Source organism: Stegostoma tigrinum, chromosome 40, assembly GCF_030684315.1.
Source record: "Stegostoma tigrinum isolate sSteTig4 chromosome 40, sSteTig4.hap1, whole genome shotgun sequence".
Lineage (NCBI taxonomy): Eukaryota > Metazoa > Chordata > Chondrichthyes > Orectolobiformes > Stegostomatidae > Stegostoma > Stegostoma tigrinum.
The window spans coordinates 11,833,251-11,852,838 of NC_081393.1; the positions used below are offsets into that span (position 1 = coordinate 11,833,251).

Below are 19,588 nucleotides of genomic sequence, written 5' to 3' on the forward strand. Positions count from 1 at the left end.
TCCCTGCTTCCATCTTATCTATGTCCTTCATAATTGTATCTGCTTTTACAAAATCCCCCCTCATTCTCCTAAATTCCAATGAGTACAGTCTCAGTCGATTCAATCTCTTCCCATTAGCCGATACACACACAATTCTGAAATCAACCAAGCAATCCTCCTCTGCACCCCCTCCAGTGCCAGTACATCCTTTCTCAAGTAAGGAGACCAAAACTGTACACAATACTCCAGGTGTGGTCTCACTGACCAGACGACATTTTCACATTGTTAATGCCAACACAGAGAGTTTGGCACCTTGCTTCTGCTGCAACAGCGCAACCAGACAGCTACCCCCAAAGCAAAACAAAACGGGGACAGATGGGCAGCTGACAGAGCGGGGATACTCATCGGGCACGGCTTATTAATCTTACATCGCCAGAGCAGCAGGTCACCCACCGACCCTACCATCCCAACCCTCATCCCTGCCTCAAATACCACAGGGTAGGTTCAGATCATCACTGCTTCCCTGGAAAAACTGGCCACAAGAGACCAACAGCGTATTGGTGAGACTAAGCAAAGGCATGGTCACACACTGTTGTCAGGGCATTCCGAGCAAAGTGCCCACTCTGTACACGCTGTGGGCACACAGTGACAGGTCTGACAACCACGTGCTTCAACACACAGACACACACCCACCCCTCACACACACACCCACCGCTCACACACACAGACACCCCTCACACACACACAGACACACACCCCTCACACACACAGACACACCTCACACACACCCCCCACACACACACACACACACACACAGACACCCCTCACACACACACAGACACCCCTCACACACACACACAAACCACACACACACAAACCCCTCACACACACACACACCACACACAAACCCCTCTCACACACACACACATACACCACACACACACACACACAGAGACACCCCTCACACACACACACACACACACTCCCCTCTCACACACACACACACCCCTCACAGAAACACACACACACACACACCCCTCACACACACACAGACATACACACACACAGACACACCCACCCACACACACAAACCCCTCACACACACACACACACCACACACAAACCCCTCTCACACACACACACACACACACACATACACCACACACACACACACACACAACCCCCTCACACACCACACACAAACCCCTCTCTCACACACACACACATACACCACACACACACACACACACACACACCCCTCACAGAAACACACACACACACACCCTTCACACACACACACACACATACACCACACACACACACACACACCCCTCACACACACACACACACACACACCCCTCACAGAAACACACACACACACCCCTCACAGAAACACACACACACACCCCTCACACACACCCCTCACAGAAACACACACACACACACACACACCCCTCACAGAAACACACACACACACACACACACACCCCTCACACACACAGACACCCCTCACACACACACAGACACCCCTCACACAGACACAAACCACGCACCACACACACACCCCTCACACACACACAGACATACACACACACAGACACACACACCCCTCACACACACACACACACAAACCCCTCACACACACACACCACACACAAACCCCTCTCACACACACACACACACACATACACCACACACACACACACAACCCCCTCACACACCACACACAAACCCCTCTCACACACACACACACACAAACCCCTCACACACACACAGACACCCCTCACACACACACACACACACCACACACAAACCCCTCTCACACACACCACACACAAACCCCTCTCACACACACACACACATACACCACACACACACACACACACAACCCCCTCACACACCACACACAAACCCCTCTCACACACACACACACATACACCACACACACACACACACACACACACACACACACAACCCCCTCACACAAACCCCTCTCACACACACACACATACACCACACCCACACACACACACACACACCCCTCACAGAAACACACACACACACACCCTTCACACACACACAGACATACACACACACAGACACACACATACACCACACACACACACCCCTCACAGAAACACACACACACACACACCCCTCACACACACCCCTCACAGAAACACACACACACACACACCCCTCACACACACCCCTCACAGAAACACACACACACACCCCTCACACACACACACACCCCTCACACACACACCACCATCCCTCACACACACACTCCTCACACACAGACACCACACACCACCATCCCTCACACACACACACACACACCCATCCCTCATACACACACACAGACACCCCTCACACACACACACACCCCTCACACACACCCATCCCTCATACACACACACACAGACACCCCTCACACACACACACACACACACCCCTCACACACACCCATCCCTCATACACACACACAGACACCCCTCACACATACACACACCCCTCACACACACACACACACACACACACACACACACCCCACCCCCACACACACAAGCCACTGCCCCACACAAGCACACCAACCCCCCACACATACACACACGCCAAACCCCCCACACACACACACCACCCCCCCACACACACACACCACCCCCCCACACACACACGCCACCCCCCTACACACACCCCCCCACCCCTCTCTCTCACTCTCACACACACATAGACACACAGCTACAATGAGACAGACAGAGACACAGATACACAGACACAGCAGCCCACTATCCCACACATGTGCACTCACACAAGCAGAAACAATGACACACACACACAAACTGACAAGACTCTCAAGCCAAGATTTTGAAACTCGTGAAAGTAAACTGAGCCCACATCCAACATGCAGTATTTCTCTTCCCTGACCTGTGTGTGTTCACGTGTAAATAGTTGTCCCCCTGACTGACCGTGGTTCTGTGAAACAGCTCCCAAGCAGGCTGAGTCAGTGTCGCAGTTGCCGGGTGTTTCTCACACACGGGAGTCCTGTGTTTCTCACAAGGGAGGCATCGGTCAGACCAGAGCACCACGACAGAACAGAGCGAGAGACCACCTTACACAGGCCGTGACAAACTCACTGTTCGTACTCACTGCAAGCATTTGCAGAGAGGGGACAGGAGCGATACCCTGTGCTGATGCTGAGCCAAAGTGTACAGCAGGCAAACTCCTCCAAGTTCCCCGTGCTGCGATGTGGTTGGTCAGAAGCCCCTCGAGCAAACAGAACATGGGAGGGATCACATCATATAAACAGCATGAGCAGAGTCCACTCTGTCTGTGACACGCACACCCACCCCAGACACACACACACACACACACACACCCCAGACACACACCCACACACCACACACACACATACACACACCAGACAGACACACACCCACACACTCCCTCTCACACACACAGTCCCTCTCTCACACACGCGCACACACACACACACACACCAGACACACACACACACACACACATACACACACACACACACACACACACCCCCCAGACACACACCCACACACCACACACACACACACACACACCAGACAGACACACACCCACACACTCCCTCTCACACACACAGTCCCTCTCTCACACACGCACACACACACAGACACACCAGACACACACACACCGACACACACACAGACAAACACGCCAGACACACACACACACCCACATCAGGCACACACACACAGACAGACAGACACACACACACCAGGCACACACACACACACACAGACAGACACACACACACACACACACACCAGACGCGCACACACACCAGGCGCACACACCAGATACTCACACAGACAGACAGACACACACACACTAGACACACAGCAGGCACACACACACAGACACACACACCAGACAGGCTCACACACACCAGGCACACACACACAGACACACACACCAGGCACACACACACAGATGGACACACACACAGACAGACAGACAGACAGACACACACACACACACACACACACACACACAGACCGTCAGAAGCTATCACTCGCTCCGACCTCGGACCAGGCAGGAAATGAAAAAACATTGCTGATGGACGTAACTGTTTTCCTGGCGACGAGACACCCCGAAGGCTGCTAACATTTATCCAAGTTGGCTGATTGCTCAAGTGACCAGTGCAAAGTTTGTTCCTTCAAATTGCTGCGTGGCACAGAGACATGAGAAGAGCAGAGACAACACAAGCCTCAGGCAAGGTCCCTCGATCGATCTGATTCCACAGGACAGAACGGTTCCTGTCAGAATGATGGATGTCTACAATCTACTGACTGTCTGTAGAGCCTCCAGCATCCACTTGGCAGCGAGAGCGGCCACATCATGATTACTACATGCATATGACTCAGCAATGAGGCACAGAGTTCAGATCTGGCTCAACCTATTCAGTGCTGAATAATTCTCCAACAATTATAAGGGTCGACACCGCCAGAGATCAGTCAATCGAGCTCTGCTCGCAACGTCAAACAACTCCAGCACGTTTCAAACCGTTAACCCCTCTCGCCCCTCACTGTTTGAAGGGGCTGGTGGTGGAGCTGAGCTCGGAGAGAGATACCCTCTCCGGTTGCTTTAGCACTGAGCTTCAGGGAAAGCTCCTGACATCCGAAGCCTCCCACTGCCAGCTCCGTCCTGGGCTTTTCTGACAATCACAGGCTGCTGTGACGCTGGAGGGTCAGTGAGTCAGGCAGAAACTTGAAGGGGAAAGCTCACAGGATGGTGACATGCTCACACCCTCACCCTGCCTGAGGCAACCATGCTGGTTCTCAAGATCCCACCTAACTGACACCCTCAACAAGTCCGGGTCTTCCTCCCTCACTCATCTTTGGGTTGGGTCTCCAACCCAATGGACATATGCTCGTCAGTTCAACTCCCTCCTGCAGGAGCAAGGTCCACATTCCCACCCCATTCCACAGCCTCCAGTTCTGGGCACCAATCGAAAACACCTTCGCTGGACTGACGCAATCCAACCCGCTCATCAGAGCCACGGAGAAATCCTCCGAGATCAAAGATAGCTGACTACAGGGGAACAAACTCATCCATTCAGCTTCCAAGTGCTAAAAACCTGAAAAGGTATACCTGAGAACCGAGAGCTGGCCAAGGAGAGAAAGCCCTAACAAGCAGTGCTCTTCAAAAACTAAGCCTCGCAGGCAGAAGCGATGCCCCTGCTGTTAAACTAGAAGGCTACATCCATCAAACAGTACATCACTTCCAGAACATGGGAACAAGCAAACGGGAGACCAGTGAGTGAGGGAGTGGCTAGGATAGGGACATGTTTGGAGAGGGGTGAAGGAAATACTGTGATTCCTTTCACAGGAACAGCAAAGGTTTAAGGTCTTGGGAGATGAAGCTGTGAGGAGAGATTACACAAATTAGGCCTGTTTTCTCCAGAAGGTCAAGGGTGATCTGATCAAAGTCTTCAATGTATTGACAAGAAAAGACAGGGTAAATAAAGATGAACTGTTCCCATTAGTTGAGGATTATATCAAGAGGGGGACACAGTCTGAGAATTAGGCCGGACCATTCTGGATAGATATTCAGAAGCACATCAAAGTGCCAGAACGGGGTGGCTCGGTGGTTAGCACTGCAGCCTCACAGCGCCAGGGACCCGGGTTTGATTCCAGCCTCAGGCAACTGTCCGTGTGGAATTTGCACATTCTCCCTGTGTCTGCGTGGGTTTCCTCCAGGTGCTCCTGTTTCATCCCACAGTCCAGAGATGTGCAGACTGGGTGGATTAGCTATGAGAATTGCAGGGTTACAGGGACTGGGTGGGATACCTTTCAGTAGGTTGGTGCACATTTTTCTACACTTTTGGGATTCTTTACTATATAGGACTCTGTAACAGAGCAGTCCAATATTTACCAACACAGCGAGGAAGCCTGCTCCCAACTGAATACCCACGGCATCAATGGGGAAGCTGGTGTTTCAGTCATTATCTTCCAACTTTCCTTTTCTCACGTAAAAAATGAGTTTGTTGAGTTTTTACCAAAGTATCTGCTCAGTTACTGCATGATCTGTGTCCAACTTTCTGTTGTTGAACCTTCTCCAGGGCGTCCCTGCCCTTGTTACAATATGGACACCAAGGTGGCTCACCACAGCACAAGCATGGTCCGATCAAGATTCAGCTGAAACTTTCCACTTCACAGCTCTCCCTCTAGAAATGCTTTCTAGGTCTTTTTTGATTCTGACAGCCGTGTCTCAAGCTTTGCATGATTTGGATGTTTGCACTCCTCCAATCCCTCTGTTCGTTATTCAGACACCCTTCTCCGAGCCCAATGTGACCTCCATCACCTCGTGCATGCACGTTGTAGGAAGCAGAAAGGGTTTGTCAATCCCACAAGCTCACACAAATATCTCCTCTATCCACCTCCCCCACCAACACCCTCCTCAGATACAGCACAGTCTGGAAGTCTCGAAACTGTCCTTCTATTTTCTGTGCAGCTGTGGTCTCACCACTCAGCTGTGTGCAAAGGGAGCAGCAGGGGCTGGGCTTTCTAAACCCAGGAGGGGCACGGATAGGCTGAATAGCCGCGCTCTTTTCCCCCCAGGGTGGGGAGTCCAAAACTACAGAGGCACAGGTTTAAGGTGAGAGGGGAAAGATTTAAAAGGGACCTCAGGGGAAACTTTTTCACACAGAGGGTGGTGCGTGTGCGGAATGAGCTGCCAGAGGAAGTGTTGGAGGCTGGTACAGTTACAGCATTTACAATGCATCTGGATGGGTATATCAATGGTAGGGGTTCAGAAGGATACGGGTCAAATGCTGGCAAATGGGACCAGATTAATTTGGGATACCTGGTCAGCATGGACAAGTTGGACTTAAGGGTCTGTTTCAGGGTTGTTTGATTCTATGGCTTGAATACCCATTTGCAATTTTTGCCAGTCTAACTCAATACCCTCAGTGAGCAAGTACCCCTCTTGCCCTGAAGCCAACTTTCTCTCCATTCAACTGCTGGCCCTGCAAAGTGCTACCCAGTGGAAGATCTCTTGAAAATATAACCAGAGATGGGTGTTTGATGGGTGATGTGCGGGTGAAGGCTTTCCCTGCTGTAAAGCCTGAGATTCTTATCATTCCCCTCGTCTACACTTTGAGGCTCTTGCTCTGAGAAGTCTGTCACACTGCTCAGCATGACCTCCCCTTCTGCTGCTATTTGTGAGCTTTTCTCATTTCTCAATGTTTCCTGGTGTCCATTCAAATACTCCAGTGTTTTTCTGAGCAGTGACATTAAGTTTAATTTTTTGGACGTGTCCTATCCTGTTTATTCAATTGAAGAATAATATTTACTCTCCGGCGGTCAGCCACCCTCATCTCTTTCAGAATGACTGAGGGTGCACATGGATATCTCTGCTCACCCTTCTCCAAATTTGGGGTGGCTGGGTGTCAACAAGACTCCTCAGCACTGCTGTAGAGGCTTCGTGGATGGAGAAACAGTCACCCACTTTGAGAGGGACACTCCAGGTGCTGCAGTCTACAGCCTGAGGGTTGGAGTGGGCTGTGTCTGGTTGGACAGCACACACTCAATGGGCCAAACAGCCTTCTCCAGCCCCACAAACCCACACACTCATCCTATTTGCCCTGACGGAAGCAAGGGAGATAGCAAATGGTTAAATCCAAACTCATTTGGCCGGCAGATGAAAAAGATAAACTGCAGTATATAAAAAGATTCATCCCTCTTCCCCAACTTCGTGTTGGAACCCACAGGGCTGTTTACACAGGAAATTAGAAATCAGTCTGGACTAGCTTCAACTTAGAAACCTCTCCTGTTTACCTAAGGAGGCAAACTGGGAAACAGTATATCCTGGTTTGCTGCTCAGAATGGCAGGCATCTTGCTGTACCGGTGGGCCCCACATCTCACCTTCATACAAACAGGCTGTCTCCCTAAGGTCCACCCCACCCCACCCCAGGCATCACTGAAACCAGACACGCAGGGCAGGAACGGGACTGTGGGGGTGAGTCTACCTGCACTGACCCAGCTACACCCAACCCCACAGCATTCTGAATCGCCTCAGCATTCCCGATCATGGGAAGGTGGGAATTCTGAGTGAAACTGCTGCTGTGGGCCGCAGCTCCCCGCTCTCACAATGCCATTTCTCTCTGGCAGCGGGTGAGAGGAACAGATTCTGTGTCCCCACGGTGAGCTGCAGTAATTCAACAGGATCGTCGAAGAACAGGGTCTGGGGCTCGGGGAGGTGGGTGCAATCTGAGCGGGCACAGGGATTGCATTCTCTCAATCCTGGAGAAGCAGATCAGGAATGCCCTGCTACCCCGACAGAAATCCCCTCAAGGCATATCCAAAATTCCCACAGGCCCTCTTGGATCAGGGTTGGGGGTGGGGGCAATTTAGCCTTCCAGCTACTGCCTCTGCAATAATGATGTTGCTTTGGTGTCACTCTCAGTGTTTCGCACTGAGGTTCACATAGGTAACTCAGTGACCCGCGCGCCCCCCCAAGCCCCTCTGTCACCACCTTAAACAAACCGTCAGGAAATGGAAGCCCTGCCACTCACATCACACCAAGGAACAAGCTTCAGGCAAACACAGTGAGGAACTTCCTTCCTCCTATACCCTGAGGCTACAGCTTCTCCTGGCAGGCTACGGGCCCCATGCCAACCGCTAGCGCTCCGCTCCCTCTCCGTCAGAATGAGAGGTTCAGCAGGAGGCCATTCGGCCCCTTGGGTTCTACCCACCAGTTCCGGAGTTGATTCACATCTGCCACTTTTGGAACACTGTGTTCAATTCTGCTCTCCCTGCTCTAGGAAGGATGTTGTGAAACTTGAAAGGGTTTGGACAAGATTTACAAGGATGTTGCCAGGGTTGGAGGGTTTCAGCTACAGGGACAGGCTGGGGCTATGTTCCCCTGGACTGTTGGAGGCCAAGGGGCAGCCTTGCAGAAGTCTATAAAATTATGAGGGGCATGGATTGGGTGAATAGCCAAGGAATTTTTTCCAGCGTCAGGAAATCCAAAACTAGAAGGTGTAGGTTTAAGGGAAGAGGGGAAGATTTAAAAGGGACCTCAGGGGCAACTTTTTCATACAGAAGGTGGTGTGTGTCTGGAATGAGCTGCCACAGGAAGTGGTGGAGGCTGGTACAAGGACAACATTTAAAGGCATCTGGATGGGTATCTGATTAGGAAGGGTTTACAGGGATATAGGCCAAATGCTGGCAAATGGGACTAGATTAATTCTGGGATATCTAGTCAGTATGGGCGGGGAAGACTGAGGGCTCCATTTCCATGCTGCGCAGCTCTGTAACTCGATTTCCTTCCTGGTCCACTTCCGTCACACCATATCCCTGACATCAGGCAAATGTCTCTGTCTCAGTCTCTCAAGTTGTACATGTGATCTCACCTTCTCCCTGGGTCACATGAGGCTTGTTTCCAGCCCTCTTCTGTGCTTTGCACCACCATTCAGCAAAGGGACGTGCTGGCGGTATTCCACTTTCTGGGATACCTCTTCAAGCGAGGTGGGTACAACGGCAGCTTGAATGCCTCCACTTGTGGAGTCACCAAAAATGTTCAAACCAGCTACACAGCAGACCCACCCTGAAAGCAGCAGGCACCAGGCACCCCCCGTTCCCCAAATGACAGCTGGGATAAACTGAGTAGAAACACCAAAAGGTCCTCCTCCTGAATCCCAAGCTTCCCTCGCAATAGCCTATGCCTTGGAATAAGACGTAACCCAGCCCAGGCTCACCTCCAGGTTACTGCTGTCAGAAACTTCTTTGGTTCTGAAGCGAGAAGATTGGACTGTGCTTTCCAATGATAAAGCTGCTTGTTTTGGAGTCCGTTATTTGTCCAGCAATTGGCCAGACCAGCTGTCTGTTTTGGAGAAGGAGCTTGCCTGAACTAAAAAGTAGCTCGGGACCAGTAATGTCACGTAAGTACAACACACTGCATCTGCAATCACTCTTTCTTGTTCAACTCACAGCATCTTATACATGATCAGTGAGGCCGGCACCACACTGAACCCGCTACAACAGATCACCCTGCTGGAACAGACTCCAAAAAACCCCGAATGGCCTCCTTTCCACCTCCACCTCATTATTCACCAACAGGCCTCATAATGACCACACACTCAGCTCCATCTGTCGTTTGATCAAGCGACGGCCCCCAGTGAGGGTGCGGGGGGGGGGGGGGGGGGGGGAGCAAAGACAGCCCGCGTGACCCAGACTCCCGCTCCACTGACTGCGGCTTCCCATCTGTGTGTGTCTCTTTGGCCCCCTCCCGCAGGATACAGCAATTACAGAAAGAAGGTAAGTCAGCACACAAGCCCCTGGACACCACCCTCCTCCATCTCGTTCTTTCCAGCAGGCAAACAGTCTCATGGTAGCAGCAGCAAGGTTTCACTCCATCACCAAAATGCACACTGCCATCATCGCAAACTGTTCCAGCCAAGCAGGTCAGGGAGTGGGAAAGGGCTGGGTGGGAAGTCCATTCCTTACAAGGAAGTTCCTACTCTCAATCCAAACTGCCCTCCCAGTGTGGGTGGTCAGAGAGGACAGGCCAGTCAGTCGCAAAGACAGTGGGCACACCTTTCGGAATCTCTCTCCAGCTAAACAAACTGTAGGAGGCTCACTCCTGTGTCACACAAAGCATCCTCTCAGTACAAGAACCATCCCTGTTAAAACATTCAGAAAACACAGCTCAAGGCTCTCCTTCAGAGAGAGAGAGAGAGAAAAAAAAACCCACCCCGCAATTAACTGAAAACAAACAGGATCGTGTTCTCTGACCAAACTGTCCCAAGGCTTGAATTCAAGAAAAACAGGTTGAACTCAGCTCCAGTTTGGTGAGGAAGTGTAGCTCTCGCACGTGGCTCACCTCCGCCTCTCAGGAGGTTATGAAACCACTTTGTGGATAATGTTGGCCTGTGGACATTGGCACTCTGGTATGGAAATGGGCAGTCCAGAGACGCAGGCGAGCACTACTCCCCACCCCGATTCCCATCCCCCACCCCCAACCCGCATTTTAACTTCTTGTCTCAGCACCAGAGGACACTTCAGCTCGAGCCCTGTCAGCACATGACCACAGCTACTTGCACACCAGCTCTCAGCAAACACAGGAACTACACTGAGCCACTTAACTGTGCTTCGGTCAAACCAGGCTCTCACCATTCCTCCTGCTCGCCTCTCACAGCCCTCCCCTCTCCCTGTTACATGAAACTTTGAGATGTCTTTATGAGAGATGTGTGTAACATGTCGTGTGCTCAGAGGTTGCAGTCAGGGGTCAATCACAACGCCTTTAACCTCCTGACCAGCTTTCGGTCTTTGTGCTGAAAATCCAAAACAGCACAGAGCATCCAGGGCCCGTGTGGAAAGGGGGAGACAACCGTGTGACTCCTGGACCCATCAGATCAGAGAATGGGTGAGGCACGCTGAGTCTGAACGACAGAGAGCAAATTCAAAAGGAACACGGAAATAGGGGAAACTGCAATAAAAGTGACAGAATAAGCGAAGTTTCGAGTTGTCCCATGCTCAAAACAAAAACCTCCAGTGAACATGAACATTGGAAACAATCCTAGCCCTGCACTAGTAGAAGTTCACATTTCAAGCCAGACCGGTTGCTCAAAGATTAAGGCATAGGCCCACGGTTAAACATTTCATTCCAGTGCAATGGCTCATCTCTCCTGCAACTTTCAAATACTGTTACAGTCTAGCTTCAGAAAGAGTGTAATAACTCCTCGAACTGTTGGCTGGCCAACAGAAGACAGCGAGTGGTAGTAGAAGGAAAATATTCTGCCTGGAAGTCAGTGGTGAGTGGTGTTCCACAGGGCTCTGTCCTTGGGCCTCTACTGTTTGTAATTTTTATTAATGACTTGCATGAGGGGATTGAAGGATGGGTCAGCAAGTTTGCAGACGACACAAAGGTCGGAGGTGTCGTTGACAGTGTAGAGGGCTGTTGTAGGCTGCAGCGGGACATTGACAGGATGCAGAGATGGGCTGAGAGGTGGCAGATGGAGTTCAACCTGGATAAATGCGAGGTGATGCATTTTGGAAGGTCGAATTTGAAAGCTCAGTACAGGATTAAGGATAGGATTCTTGGCAGTGTGGAGGAACAGAGGGATCTTGGTGTGCAGATACATAGATCCCTTAAAATGGCCACCCAAGTGGACAGGGTTGTTAAGAAAGCATATGGTGTTTTGGCTTTCATTAACAGGGAGATTGAGTTTAAGAGTCATGAGATCTTGTTGCAGCTCTATAAAACTTTGGTTAGACCGCACTTGGAATACTGCGTCCAGTTCTGGTCACCCTATTATAGGAACGATGTGGATGCTTTGGAGAGGGTTCAGAGGAGGTTTACCAGGATGCTGCCTGGACTGGAGGACTTATCTTATGAAGAAAGGTTGACTGAGCTCGGACTCTTTTCATTGGAGAAAAGGAGGAGGAGAGGGGACCTAATTGAGGTATACAAGATAATGAGAGGCATAGATAGAGTTGATAGCCAGAGACTATTTCCCAGGGCAGAAATGGCTAACACGAGGGGTCATAGTTTTAAGCTGGTTGGAGGAAAGTATAGAGGGGATGTCAGAGGCGGGTTCTTTACGCAGAGAGTTGTGAGAGCATGGAATGCGTTACTAGCAGCAGTTGTGGAAGCAAGGTCATTGGGGTCATTTAAGAGACTGCTGGACATGCATATGGTCACAGAAATTTGAGGGTGCATACATGAGGATCAATGGTCGGCACAACATCGTGGGCTGAAGGGCCTGTTCTGTGCTGTACTGTTCTATGTTCTATGTTCTAACTGCACAGCTACTGCTGTATGCTTTGCTCCCTCGTAACGTGTGGAATGAACTTCCAGAGGAAGTGGTGGATGCTTCATGTTTAAAAGACACAAGTAAATGAAATAGAAAGGTTTGGAGGGACATCGGGCAGGAGCTGGCAGGTGGGAGTAGTTCAGTTTGTGATTATGGTCAGCATAGACTAGTTGGGCCGAAGGGTCTGTTTCTGTGCTGTATGGCACTAGGATTCTATGTCACAACGGCACTTTCAGAGACCCAGTCCCCACAGCTTGAATCTTTTATGCCAACAACCAACATCTGCAAGCAACACTGGGAAAAAGTATAGTCAGTGTAGTCCTTCCAAAGCATGGAATACAGCTGATCGCTTCACTTGGAATCCTGAATTTCTCCACACATGGCGCAACCTCCAATTTCCCCCTCTCCTGAAGGTGGCGCCACAGGTCAATGAGGGACTCAGCATGATCCAAGGAGAAGGAGGGTTGAAACACGACCCTATCTCCTTTCTCTCCCTTTCAGTAAAGCCGCCACATGGAAAGCCGGTGGCCTGATGAGAACAAGCTCAAGTGCCACATCTGGATAGTTAAATTTGTCCTTCCCCTCTGAAAGAAAATCAGCAGAAAAAAAACACTGCGAACAAAGGCCTTGTTCTCAGGAGGCAGAGCCAGCTGCTGTAACATACCAAGGGAATTACAACATTCCTGCCATTCCTTCAGTGAAAGGAAAGGCCCTTAAGGCCACACTGTGATTTTGTAGGCGCTGCTACGCTGAGAAAGGGTTGTTTTAATTCATTAGGTTCCTATTCCCTTTGACAAGTGACGGTCAGTTTGCACTTTTGTGGCTGTGCCCCAGCAGTGGCTGTGTAAACTCATCTTGGTTGTTCTAACAGAGTTAGAAAGGGCTCAACATGACCATTTACAAGCATTTCTTAACGGTGTCAGACAGCTAGTGAGCCGAGGTGAGAGCACAGGACACCATTCTGGACATTCACGCTCCCATCAATCGTTGAGCCTTGCACCTTCCCGCACCGTGTACAGTTTCGCTGTTTTGGGACAAGGTGATGGTGCCTTCTTCACAAAGGCTCGCATGTGGTCGGTTCCTGTGCTCCGCTGTCCTTGATCCTTTGACTGGTTATAAAGCAATTTCAGTCTCTCGGCGATGGGAGCTGTGCAGTGTTGGAGACTGAGTCTCCATTTCAAAACACGATCGCCATCTTCTGTAAAGGCTTGTGTGTGAATAGATGGGAGGGTGAGACACCCAGAGTATTCCAGCTGCACCAAGAGACTGAACAACTTCTCGACAGGAGGCAGTGCTTCAAAACAAAAATAGACAGAAATTGAACTCTAAGATAACAAAGTGTGGAGCTGGATGAACACAGCAGGCCAAGCAGCATCTCAGGAGCACAAAAGCTGACGTTTCAGGCCTAGACCCTTCATCAGAGAGCTCTGATGAAGGGTCTAGGCCCGAAACGTCAGCTTTTGTGCTCCTGAGATGCTGCTTGGCCTGCTGTGTTCATCCAGCCTCACATTTTATTATCTTGGAATTCTCCAGCATCTGCAGTTCCCATTATCTCAGAAATTGAACTCTTTCAGCCGCAAAGCAAAACATTAAATCCTCCAGCAACCCTGATCACAACAGAGTGAGCACTTGGAGACATCACAGCCAAATAAAGGCCACAGGTGCAGTCTCTGGGCTCGTAGGGATGTTCCAACTCGAGTCCTGAGCTTGCTGTTTGCGTGAAACCGGCGCTCTCTGATACTGGCTGCTCCAGTTTCCAATGTGACTGTGCTGTCCTCGGCCGGGAGTTCAGGTGGGAACGTCACACAGAAACTGACTTCTACAGAAAGGTTTCGGAACATTGTCAACGCTGTGGATTAGTCCCGAAGACTGGGAGCGAATTCCTTGCACATCCCGAGAGAAGGTGGCAGGTAGTCCAACAGCTCAAACACAGCCATGCTTCAAAGCCCCCAAGGTGTTTTACATATACGCAAGGGCCAAGAGGGTTAGGGCAGGGCCACTCAAGGGCAAAGGAGGGAATTTACTCGTGGAGCCGGAGGAAGTGGATAAACTCCTTCATGAAAAGGAGGAGGATGTAGGTCGAGGCAGGGCATATCCTTTAAAAAAAGCTGGTGCTGTTAGGTATTTGGAAAAGCACGAAGGCTGAAAGCTAGCTGCCAGGAGGTGGAGGAGGCTGGTACAGCTGGAGCATTTCACAGGCATGTGTATGGCTGTATGAATGGGAAGGCTTTAGGGGGCTGTGAGCCAAATGCTGGCACATGGAGCTAGGTCAGATTTGGATGTCTGGTTGGTGGGGATGAGCTGGACTGAAGGGTATGTTTCCGTGCTGTAAGACCGTCTGACTCTGATGCAGAGCATGCCGGATCCTGGGATGCAGCAGCAGAACAGGTGAGCTGAATACCCAACTGATAGAATGTTTCCTGCTCCTGGAGAGCCAGCTCATGCCCAGTCACTCAGCTCTACTGGCACCAACCTCAGCAAATCTCAGCTTATCGTATCCATACCTCGCAGGTCACGGATTGCAATGGACTGGGTGGCCCAGCAAACAAACATCCCTCTGTGGTATGGCAATGTCACAGACGGAAAACTATCCATCTCAGCTTTTTGCTGGTGGGGTGCCTGTTGGATGTTTGGGGTGGGGGTGGGAGGGGGATGGTGGTTGCATGGGTTTGAGAGATGTGATACATGCCATGCAAACACAAGTGCTTTTCGATCTGCCGAAGCCTGCAGTCAGTGTGTAACAGCAGCTTGGTGATCCAAACCCCAAAAGCAAACAGCAGTACAGACACGGTCGAACAGGCTAGCAAGCCCAAGCAGCCACTGTGCTCAACACTCAGTCAGTCCAACTGTAACCAGTGCACAACTGGTTGGTCCACAGATCGATCCTGACCATGTTCTTACAGTATCGTGTGCCAACAACATGCTTTACTCATTCACAGGGTGTGGGCATCGCTGGCCAGGCAGCATTTATTGCCCATCCCTAACTGCACAGAGGGCTGTTATGAATCAACCACATTGCTGCGGGTCTGGAGTCACATGTAGGCCAGACCAGGTGAGGATGGCAGTTTCCTTCCCTAAGGGACATCAATGAGCCAGATGGGTTTTTCCAGCAATAGATTCACGGTCATCATTACACTCTTAATTCCAGATATTTTATTGAATCCAAATTCGACCACCTGTTGTGGTGGGATTCGAACCCAGGTCCCCTACCTGGGTCTCTGGATTAACAGCCCAGCGATAAAACCACAAGGCCATGAATGAGAACATGTAAAAGCTGCAAGACAATGGGTCAGGTGAACTGGAAAGGGGCAAGTCTATTGTTGGTTAAGTCCTGCCAGTATCTCTCAGCCGATGTGCCAAATGTGTCAACTCTGCAAACAAAGTGTAACCGAAGGAAAGATAATGAAATGTGAGGCTGGATGAACACAGCAGGCCCAGCAGCATCTCAGGAGCACAAAAGTTGACGTTTTGGGCCTAGATCACCGAAGGAAGGCTGGCACGCAAAGTAAGATCCAGGTACAGTCCTGACGGGGAACTAACCGACTTGTCACTTAGAAACAAAGAAGTGTCAGGAGAGGAAGGGTTAATAAGTTGCAGTGTTTTCTAAGACAGAGGTCACACCCTGGACATATCAGACTTGATTACTACAAAGCAGGATCTTCCATCTATCACTGGCTTGCCTCCAACATCAACCCACTGCTCCCTACCCTTCTTAGTATCTCTATGAGGAAATACTCTAACCCAAAGAATAACAGCTGACACATTCACCAGCCACTTTCAGACGACAAACACTTCCCTTTCGATGTTCCCAATCGTTCCAAAGCATTGTTGCTCTCTGATGAGGTCAGGTCTTTCACACAAGACAAGCTGGATTTCTGTGTTTAGAGCACACTGAGTTATGTGGCAGGGAATCAAGCTCCTTGGAATTCACTTGAGGAGCCCCACGAGAACTGCCTGAAGTGTTCCAACCCGGAACGTTGACTTTCCTGCTCCTCGGATGCGATCTGACCTGCTCTGCTCTGGCAGTTCCACAGTTATTGACTCCAGCTTCCAGCATCTGCAGTCCTCACCATCTCCATGTGAGCGGAGCCTGGGGCAGACTGGGGAAGGGGCAAATTCCTGCAGGTGCTGAAGACTGAGCTCCTTGTTCACCCCAGTCTGCTCAAAGCCCATGCTACAACAGGGCTAAGTGCACCAGAAAGAGAACAGAAACACCAGACAGATGCATGGCTCTCTCACATCCCTTTGCCCGCTCAACTATCAGGGCAGTGGGTCAAACAACAACACGACCAGCCTGTGCCCAGCATGCCCCAGGCCTGCTTCATCCTCACTTCCCTCGAGAGGAATTCTGAACGCAGGAACCAAATACTGACCAGAAACAGAAGCCGAACTCCAAACCCAATGCTGGCTAATTTGTCTGGGCTTCAGCATGTTAGATCCCTGAGTCTGAGAGTCATGGGTACACATCGTCAGGCTGGCAGCACAGTACCACATTTGGGGCTGGCACTCCACTGTGGGAGGAGCACCACTCCTAGGCGTGCGGTCTCGAACCCAGTGCCCTGTGCACTCCCTGTTAGCTGATTCAGAGACTAGATTCCCTACAGCGTGGAAACAGGCCCTTCGGCCCAACAAGTCCACACCGCCCCTTGAAGCATCCCACCCAGACCCTTCCCCCTATAACCTAAACCCGTGAACACTCTGGGCAATTTAGCACAGCCAATCCACCTAGCCTGCACATCTTTGGACTGTGGGAGGAAACCGGAGCACCCGGAGGAAACCCACGCAGACATGGGGAGAATGGGCAAACTCCGCACAGACAGTAGCCCGAGGCGGGAATCGAACCCGGGTCCCTGGCACTGTGAGGTTGCAGTGCTAACCACTGAGCCACCGTTATAAAACAGTGCTGCTCGAAGCCAACATTATTCACACTGACCCAGTATTGTCCGACTTTATTCCCTATGTCCACAGCCTTCCTGCTCCCCCTGGAGATGAAGGAGCCACAGGCAATAAATAAGGAATGCTTTCACTGCAAGGCGAAGACAACATGATGGATTGTAGACTGAGTCAGAAAACGTTACAGCTTTACAAGTTCTCAGTCGCTCGCTCTCTCTCCCAAGTACCTCATCACCAGGCTTACTGTCCCGTAACCAGTGTCCCAGTGGGAGTCACTGCCCTGTTGAAACCAGACGGTAGAGCTGGTACACCAAGCCAGCAGGATGGCTTTGGGGAAAACGGCCCAGGGCTGCTTCTCAAACAAATAAACGCTGAGGGGCAGGGCAGAACCAAAACAAGGCAATATCCCACAAGCAAAGCTCAGAAACTATGGCCACAAACACCAGCTTGTTCCTTTCCTTGGGTAAATCAGGTGAAAGCTTTAGCAGGGGAAGGGCAGCAATAATTTTTGAGCTGGTTTCCTGGTCCCCTCGATGAGCCTGTGGGTGGGATGCAGGCTCACAGCGACAACGGAGGCTGCTGATGGGGAAGCTGGGAATGGGAAGGAGAAAATAGCACAGCTCCCTCGGCTGTCCGCACCAACCAACTCCCCAACACACAGAGATACAGGCTGTACCCTTCCTCCCCCACCACCCGTATCCCCCCCTCTCTCACACACAACAGGCTGAACAGACAGTCCCTGCCACCTTACACAACATTAGAATTTTCTGCACCTCCTTTCTGCCTTGTTGGATCATCCCTTGATCTTTGACTGAAGGGAACACAAGCCCAAGTCATTGTGATATTCTGTACTTGGAAACTCCTCGTCCCCATGCTGATGTGTCTCCCAGCTGTGAGGGTGTTCCAGTCAGTTTGATTGGGGGTGGGGTGCGAGATCACACAGATAGAGAAAAGGGAGCAGAGACCGACAGCAAAAAGGAATAAATCAAAGGAAAAGTCATGCTTTTGGGCAGATAGAACAGAGGCGTGCATGAGATCTGTCCTTCGCTGGACAGCAGCCTGAGACAGAATGGTAATGCCAGATCGCCTCCCAACAGTACCATAGGCAATGTATGGGGCTGGAATACAGTCCAACCCTCAGAATAAACCTGGTACAATAAGGAACACATGGTCCATCTCCTGGCCTTTCCAACAAACCATTTCATGGATCATGGCTTATGACGAGGCCACATTTCAAATCCCATGGAAGATGCCATCTGCCATCTCAGTGAATTCTGCTGCTCTGTACAAGCCAAGCTAGGGTGCAGGACCCTCTTTAACTGAGTGGGGCGCATTTACTCTGAGAGCTCATGGCTGAAAAGCACACACACAGTCAACCAGCAGAAGACTGACATGTTTAACATACAGCAGTGACCAACTCAGTCTGTGTAACTCTATTTGAAGCCAAGAACAACCTGACGTACTGACCATGCTATCCCTCACTAGCCTCTGCAGGCTGGGAATGGATGATGGACAGCTTCATTGCTGACTGACAGGCAGGTGCCTCTGTCATGGCCTTGGCTAATCCCAATTCTACCTGTGCGCGCACACACCACCAGAGCAAAATTACCCCCTCATATTTCACAAAGGTTGTCCACTGCCTTTGTCTTGGAATGGAAGAGGCAGGGGAATGGAGAGAGACAGAGAGCAAGCGCACAAGAGAGAGAGTGCACGAGGGAGACACAGCATGCACACGCAAGACAGAGTGAGCCCGAGGGCGAGTGAGAGCACAAGTGAGCATGTGAGAGCAACAGCAAGACAGTGCACGTGTGCGCGCGAGAGAGAGAGTTGGTGTAACAGCAAGGGAGAGAGCAAGCTAGTGTGCGCATAATAGCAAGAGAGGCTCCATCATGAGGAACCTT

General features: G+C 50.8%; 1 protein-coding gene across 6 annotated transcripts in view; it reads right to left on the reverse strand.

Annotated features, from left to right (window-relative positions):
- Positions 1 to 19,588, reverse strand: part of LOC125447980 (fibroblast growth factor receptor 1-like) — a 173,861-nt gene that overhangs the window by 99,331 nt on the left and 54,942 nt on the right. Inside the window, exon 1 of one of the 6 annotated variants that reach the window (XM_048522809.2) lies at positions 4,104 to 4,347. The exons of 3 other annotated variants lie outside the window; for them this stretch is intronic. The gene's annotated coding sequence lies outside the window, so the exon portion shown is untranslated. Of the gene's footprint in view, positions 1 to 2,910; positions 3,300 to 4,103; positions 4,348 to 19,588 lie in introns of those variants that run through there. 2 more of the 6 variants (XM_059641212.1, XM_059641210.1) reach the window with 2 other exon arrangements.